At 40.7% G+C, this 7111-nt stretch overlaps 1 pseudogene; it reads right to left on the bottom strand.

Annotated features, from left to right (window-relative positions):
* Positions 1–692: 692 nt before the first annotated feature.
* LOC120851425 lies at positions 693–1958 on the bottom strand (annotated as a pseudogene).
* Between the last annotated feature and the right edge of the window lie 5153 nt (positions 1959–7111).

The following is a 7111-nucleotide window of genomic DNA, read 5'->3' as shown; positions in this document are numbered from 1 at the left end:
GTCCATAGAGTTGCAAAGAATCGGATATGACTGAAGTGACTTAACACAGTCCTCAGAGCCCCTTTTTTTAACACAAAAGAGAAGTGGTACTTTTAACCCTCAGTCAGTGGAGACTGTAGCATTTGTTCAGCAACACTAATGTCATGATGCTAGGATTTAGTAGGAGATTCCAACTCCACATCATTGTGGAGCCCTGTCAGTCAACTTAAACAAGGACCCCAGACACATTTTTGCTGCTTCCACTTCCCAAACTCTCATCTGTGTTTGCATGACTGCAATTTGATGATATTACACAGAGCTTATTGTGGCAAACCTTTACTGATACTGGTTTTTGCCTCAAACAAAAATATGACCTCAAACTTTGGTTATTTCCATTTTACTGATGAGGAAATTAAGGCACAGCTCCCAGAGGGGGACAGTGAAACTAAGGTGAGACCTTCAGGCCCCTATGATTTTACCCCCAAATGATGTAGGTAAGATATTGCACTATGCTTGCAGTGAAATAGGTCCAGACATGTCCTCACTCAAAATCATCTGGCCTCTGTAGCCTACTTACCAGTGTGGTTCAATTTATCTGCCATTTCCTGGAGACTACCTGCCTTCACAAAGAATTTTCCTAGATACCAGAGGCATGTTACACTCACTCCTAACCTGGAGAATATTTTATTTTATTATTTATTTATTTTTTTGGGGGGTATAGGGTACTTTTATTGATGGTACAGGACAAGGCAGGACTCCTTAAGCCCCTCCCCTTCCTCAGGGCCTTGGGGATGGAAAATGTGTGGAGGTAGGGAGATTCTTAGTGTGGTGGAGGATGGAGGCGGGGCAAGGACTCCCCAGCAGCTGGGGAACTCTCTCTTCCTCTTGTGCTCCTGCTGGGGCTTGGGGTCCGGGGACCTTACTCCTTGGAGGCCATGTGGACCATGAGGTCCACCACCCTGTTGTTCTAGTCAAATTCACTGTGGTACCAGGAAATGAGCTTGACAAAGTGGTCATCGAGGGCAATGCCAGCCCCAGCATCAAAGGTAGAAGAGTGAGCTTCACTGTTGAAGTTGCAGGAGACAACCTGGTCCTCAGTGTAGCCTAGAATGCCCTTGAGGGGGGCCCTCTGATGCCTGCTTCACCAGCTTCTTGATCTCATCATACTTGGCAGGTTTCTCCAGGTGGCAGGTCAGATCCACAACAGACACTTTGGAGGTGGGGATGCGGAAGGCCATGCCAGTGAGCTTCCCGTTGTGCTCAGGGATGACCTTGCCCATGGCCTAGGCAGCACCAGTAGAAGTAGGGATGATGTTCTGGGCAGCCCCTCAGCCATCACGCCACAGCTTCCCAGAGGGGCCATCCATAGTCTTCTGGGTGGCAGTGATGGCGTGGACTGTGGTCATGAGTCCCTCCACAATGCTGAAGTGGTCATGGATGACCTTGGCCAGAGGGGCCAAGCAGTTGGTGGTGCAGGAGGTGTTGCTGACAATCTTGAGGGTGTTATACTTCTCGTGGTTCACGCCCATTACAAACATGGAGGCATGGGCAGAAGGCACAGAGGTGATGACCCTTTTGGCGCCACCCTTCAAGTGAGCCCCAGCCTTCTCCATGGCAGTGAAGACCCCATTGGACTCCACCACGTACTCAGCACCAGCATCACCCCACTTGATGTTGGCGGGATCTTGCTCCTGGAAGATGGTGATGGCCTTTCCATTGATGATGAGCATCCCGTTCACTGCCTTGACCGTGCCATGGAACTTGCCATGGGTGGAATCATACTGGAACATGTAGACCATGTAGTGAAGGTTAATGAAGGGGTCATTGATGGTGACAATGTCCACTTTGCCAGAATTAAAAGCAGCCCTGGTGACCAGGTGCCTGATGTGGCCAAATCCGTTCACTCTGGCCTTCACCATCTTGTCTCAGGGATGCAGCTGGCACAGCATGGAAGTCGCGGCTATATGTTGAATGGGCAGGAGCAGAGAAATAGAGACTATTTTAAAATTGCAAGCTGGGCTCCAAACCAATTGAATTAGAATCTCTAGGGGTGGAGCCCATTTTTTCAACCTCTGCAGGTAATTAATATGTACAGTCAGGATTAAGAAACACTTCTGTTGGAAAGGCGCCATCAAGAAAAGGAAAATATCAAAATCTCTCTCTTGACTGAAGCATGTTAAGATAACACCAAACTAACAAAAATCCCTGGACTTATCTCAGTATTGAGCAAGTGAGGCCATCAACACATGCTGAAGAGTAGGAAATCTTGTTCTGTCCTAAGAAAGTACAAATGATCAAAACCAGAATTCTTGTCCTTTCTCTTATGACACTGCTATTTACAAGAAGCATTCATACATCAAGCACTTATAATTTCAGAAGTAGTAGATGATCTCTAAGAGTCAGAGCAAGACAGTAATATAAACATGTAAAGGCAAGACAAAAGAAATTGCCTCACGACTTTTGTTGTTCAGTCACTCAGTCCTGTCCAACTCTTTTCAACCCCATGGACTGCCACACACCAGGATTCCCTGTTCTTCACCATCTCCCGGAGCTTGGTCAAACTCATGTCCATTGTATCAGTGATGCCATCCAACCATCTGGTCCCCTGTCATCCTCATGACCTTATAAGAGACTAATCGATGTGCAGACAGACATCAGTGTCTGTCAATGGGGATTTTATACAGCCACCATTAATGATATACATTAGGAAAATCAGGAAGCTGTGAATTTTTTAAAATGTTCTACCCTATAGTCTTTTCATATTTATTAATCTTAACATAAGTAAGATTGTTTAAATAATCTTGTTTAATATTTAACATTGTGTAAAATATTACAGGATGCAAGACAATTTCTTTCTCTTTGTTTCTTGCTTCCTTTTTTTCTTCTTTTTTAAAAAATCCACCTTCTCACTTTTAACTTTACATTCCCTGGAAAACTAATAAAACTAATAAAGTTTCTGTTAACGCCCATGGATAGTCATTAACCAGGTGACATTTAAATTCACCTCATAAAAGTCTACAAGCAATAAATGCTGGAGAGGGTGTGGAGAAAAGGGAACCCTCTTACACTGTTGGTGGGAATGCAAACTAGTACAGCCACTATGGAGAACAGTGTGGACATTCCTTAAAAAGCTGGAAATAGAACTGCCTTATGACCCAGCAATCCCACTGCTGGGCATACACACTGAGGAAACCAGAATTAAAAGAGACACATGTACGCCAGTGTTCATCACAGCATTGTTTATAATAGCCAGGACATGGAAGCAACCTAGATGTCCATCAGCAGATGAATGGATAAGAAAGCTGTGGTACATATACACAATGGAGTATTACTCAGCCATTAAAAAGAATACATTTGAATCAGTTCTAATGAGGTGGATGAAACTGGAGCCTGTTATACAGAGTGAAGTAAGCCAGAAAGAAAAACACCAATACAGTATGCTGCTGCTGCTGCTAAGTCGCGTCAGTCGTGTCCGACTCTGTCCAATACAGTATACTAACACATACATATAGAATTTAGAAAGATGGTAATGATAACCCTGTATGCGAGACAGCAAAAGAGACACAGATGTATAGAATGGACTTTTAGACTCTGTGGGAGAGGGAGAGGGTGGGATGATTTGGGAGAATGACATTGAAACATGTATGCTATCAGGTAAGAAACGAATTGCCAGTCTATGTTCGATACAGGATACAGGATGCTTGGGGCTGGTGCACAGGAGTGATCCAGAGAGATGATATGGGGTGGGAGGTGAGAGGGGGGTTCAGGATTGGGAACTCATGTACACCCGTGGCTGATTCATGTCAATGTATGTCAAAACCAATACAGTATTGTAAAGCAAAATAAAGTAAAAATAAAAATAAAAAAAATAAATTCACCTCATAACTTCCCACTGAAATGATGCTAATCATATGATATTTAGTTGGTGCAGAAATAATTGCGGTTTCGCATTATTGAAATTTGCTGTTTGATATTGAGTTACATTCTTAAATAAATGTGGTTATATTATACATCATTTTAATGTGCATTTCTCATTTTATGGTTTTTTTTAGTGACTTATGACTTGCTTATTACTTGCTGTTTATTTTACATTTATTTTAGATTTGGGAAATGATGTTAGACAAAAAAGTAAATTTGAGAGATTTTCTTACTTGAGTTCAAAATGGATCTTAAAGAAGCAGAGACAACTCACAATATCAATGATACATTTGGCCCAGGAACTGCTAACAAACATATACTGCAGCGGTGGTTCAAGAAGTTTTCAAAGGAGACGAGAGCTTGCTGGCCATCGGAAGTTGACAATGACAATTGAGAAGATTATTGAAGCTGATCCTCTTCCGAGAAGATACCAAAGAACTCAGTGTTGGCACTTCTGTGGTCGTGCAGCATTTGAAGCAAATTGCAAAGGCGAAAAAGCTCGATAAGTGGGTACCTTATGAGCTGACTGAAAATCAAAAAAATCGTTGTTTTGAAGTTTCATCTTCTCTTATTCCATGCAGTGAGAACGAACCATTTCTCTATCAGATTATGACGTGTGATGAAAAGGGGATTTTATATGACAACTGGAGACAACCAGCTCAGTGGTTAGACTGAGAAGAAGCTCCAAAGTGCTTCCCAAAGCCACACTTGCACCAAAAAAAGCCATGGTCACTGTTTGGTGGTCTGCTGCCCGTTTGATCCACTACAGCTTTCTGAATCCCAGCAGAACCATTACATCTGAGAAGTATGCTCAGCAAATTGATGAGATGCACCAAAAACTGCAATGCCTGCAGCCAGCATGGGTCAACAGAGTGAGCCCAATTCTTCTCATGACAACACCTGACCGCATGTCACACAACCAGCACTTCAAAAGTTAAATAAATTGGGCTACAGCGTTTTGCCTCATCCAGTATATTCACTTGACCTCTCACCAACCAACTACCAGTTCTTCAACATCTTGACAGCTTTTTGCAAGGAAAACACTTCCACAACCAAGGGCGTGCAGAAAATGCTTTCCAAGAGTTCATCAAATCTGAGGTATGGATTTTTATGATACAGGAATAAACAAATTTATTTTTTATTGGCAAAAATGTGGTAATTGTAATGGTTTCTATTTTGTTTAATAAAGATGTATTTGAGCCTAGTTATAATGATTTAAAATTCATGGTCTGAAACCGCAATTACTTTATCACCAACCTTAATAGTATTAGTTGCTAATACCTCTTAGAGACCAAAGGTTGAAGAATGCAGCACCACTTACAGCCAGGCCTTTCATCAACTTTTTCACCTTTGATCACCAAATAAGCCAATATTGACAGTTATGCCCTCCCTAGTTTCCAGAGACAGATAGGCAAATAAATGGTCTCTGGTCTTTTCTTCATTTTCAGAAAGTGATGTTTTACCTATACCAAGAAATACAAGGAGATGCTGGATACACTAGTCAAAAAAATTTCATAAAACTGAAAAGCAGAGAGAACTTAAGCCACACAGCTAAGTGCTAAGCCCCTCAACTGGCCTCCCAGTGTTCTAATTATTTCCTCCATCTTTCTTAAAATGTTATGCACTTAAAATAGATGAAATAATGAGGAACAAGCATCCACTAAGGATGTCTTTATTCTATTGCAAAGTGGAAGTTTATCTCTCATTGAATTATTTCCCCATGGGTCCAGTCAGAAGAGTAGAAATCTAAGTCCTCTTGGCTTAACCACCGTATCTTGTTTGAGGTAACAGAGTAGAAATCAAAATATTTCTCTAGCCAGTTTCTGCTGCCCAATACAATATTACTTCTGATTACTGATGGGTTTTAAATCAAAACATATTCACCAGTGAAACTATAAATATAGCTGAGTATTTTCCATGGGGCAATTCTCATCCTTTGACTGAGACCTTTACTTTTTTCATCGAAGCTAACAGGCTAAATAAGCATGAACAGAATTTTAATAAATCATTCATACAAAACACTGTCTTTCTAATGAATAGGAAGTCACTGTGTAACTGAGAGGTTTTAATTATAAGAAATGAGACAATGGAAACAGGAAACATGCCAAGTAAAATTTCTAATAGTTGTGCTTTAAGAAAGTGAGAGTTATACCTCTATCCACAACATATATGACCCTAAATGTTGTCTATAAGATAAATGTCTTTCTTATATTGAAAATGTCATTGACATTTCAATTTTGAGACAGTCTGCTAACTTAATTTTAGTCCCACAATCTGTTAAAAAAATGCACTTCATACATAGCAAACTAATAAAAATCATTTTTAGAGGAATGAGAAACAGTAGAGCTCAAAATAAAGTATAAAATTTTAACTACAGTAGCTCAACATAATAATATAACTGAACTAAACTCTGAGCTCTATTTCAGTACTCCTCTACAAGACAGTCTGCAACTCTTCCAAATTCCTCAAAGACTTGTATCCTGCAACTCTGTGAAAGGTGTGAGATTGAGAAATTGAGTGATTTGGTCTGAAAGATAAATAGGCAAACACAGAACATATGACAGAACATACCAAATTATTCATTTCTTTGAAGAGTGTGCACTAACCAGAACAGATGGTTGAGGTGACCCTAAACTTCTCAAAACCCTACAGTGCATTCATTAATCAGTTCTCTGATTCATAAATTTCATAGTAGCAAGTTCTGGAACATGGTGTCCTTATGCACAGGTGTGCCAAATCTAATCAAACCAAATGGATGGCATTCTGTTCATTTCCCCAGTGCCCAAACTGGAGTGATTTCCACTTCTAAATTGATGTCTGCATCTAGCAAACAGCCTCCTATCATGTGAACACAGCTAATGCAGCCGGGGGTTCTACTTTAGGTTGAAAAGAGTCTAAGATTATGGTCCAAACAGAAGAACAGATAATAAATGAAAAACAGATTCATTTGCTTCAACAAAAGGTCCATACTTGGAACCCTTTAAATTAGCATGTAATCTCTACCCCTTGGGCATATGGGAAGTTTGCTTGGTCAGCGAAATCTTCTTCATGCTTTAAGCCCATGCTTGCCAGACCTTGCTTTCTAATACTTTTTTCCCTCTCTTATCTTTGATCCTCTCATTGCCTCCTTCCTAAATCTTGAACATGCCTGAGTCCTCCTCATCCATTAAAACACATAAATAAATTACCCACTTATGTATATTTTTCCATATCT

This window comes from Oryx dammah, unplaced genomic scaffold (genome assembly GCF_014754425.2).
Source record: "Oryx dammah isolate SB20612 unplaced genomic scaffold, SCBI_Odam_1.1 HiC_scaffold_25, whole genome shotgun sequence".
NCBI classification, from domain to species: domain Eukaryota; kingdom Metazoa; phylum Chordata; class Mammalia; order Artiodactyla; family Bovidae; genus Oryx; species Oryx dammah.
Note: the sequence above shows the minus strand (reverse complement) of the source record. Positions and strands in the feature narration are given on the sequence as shown.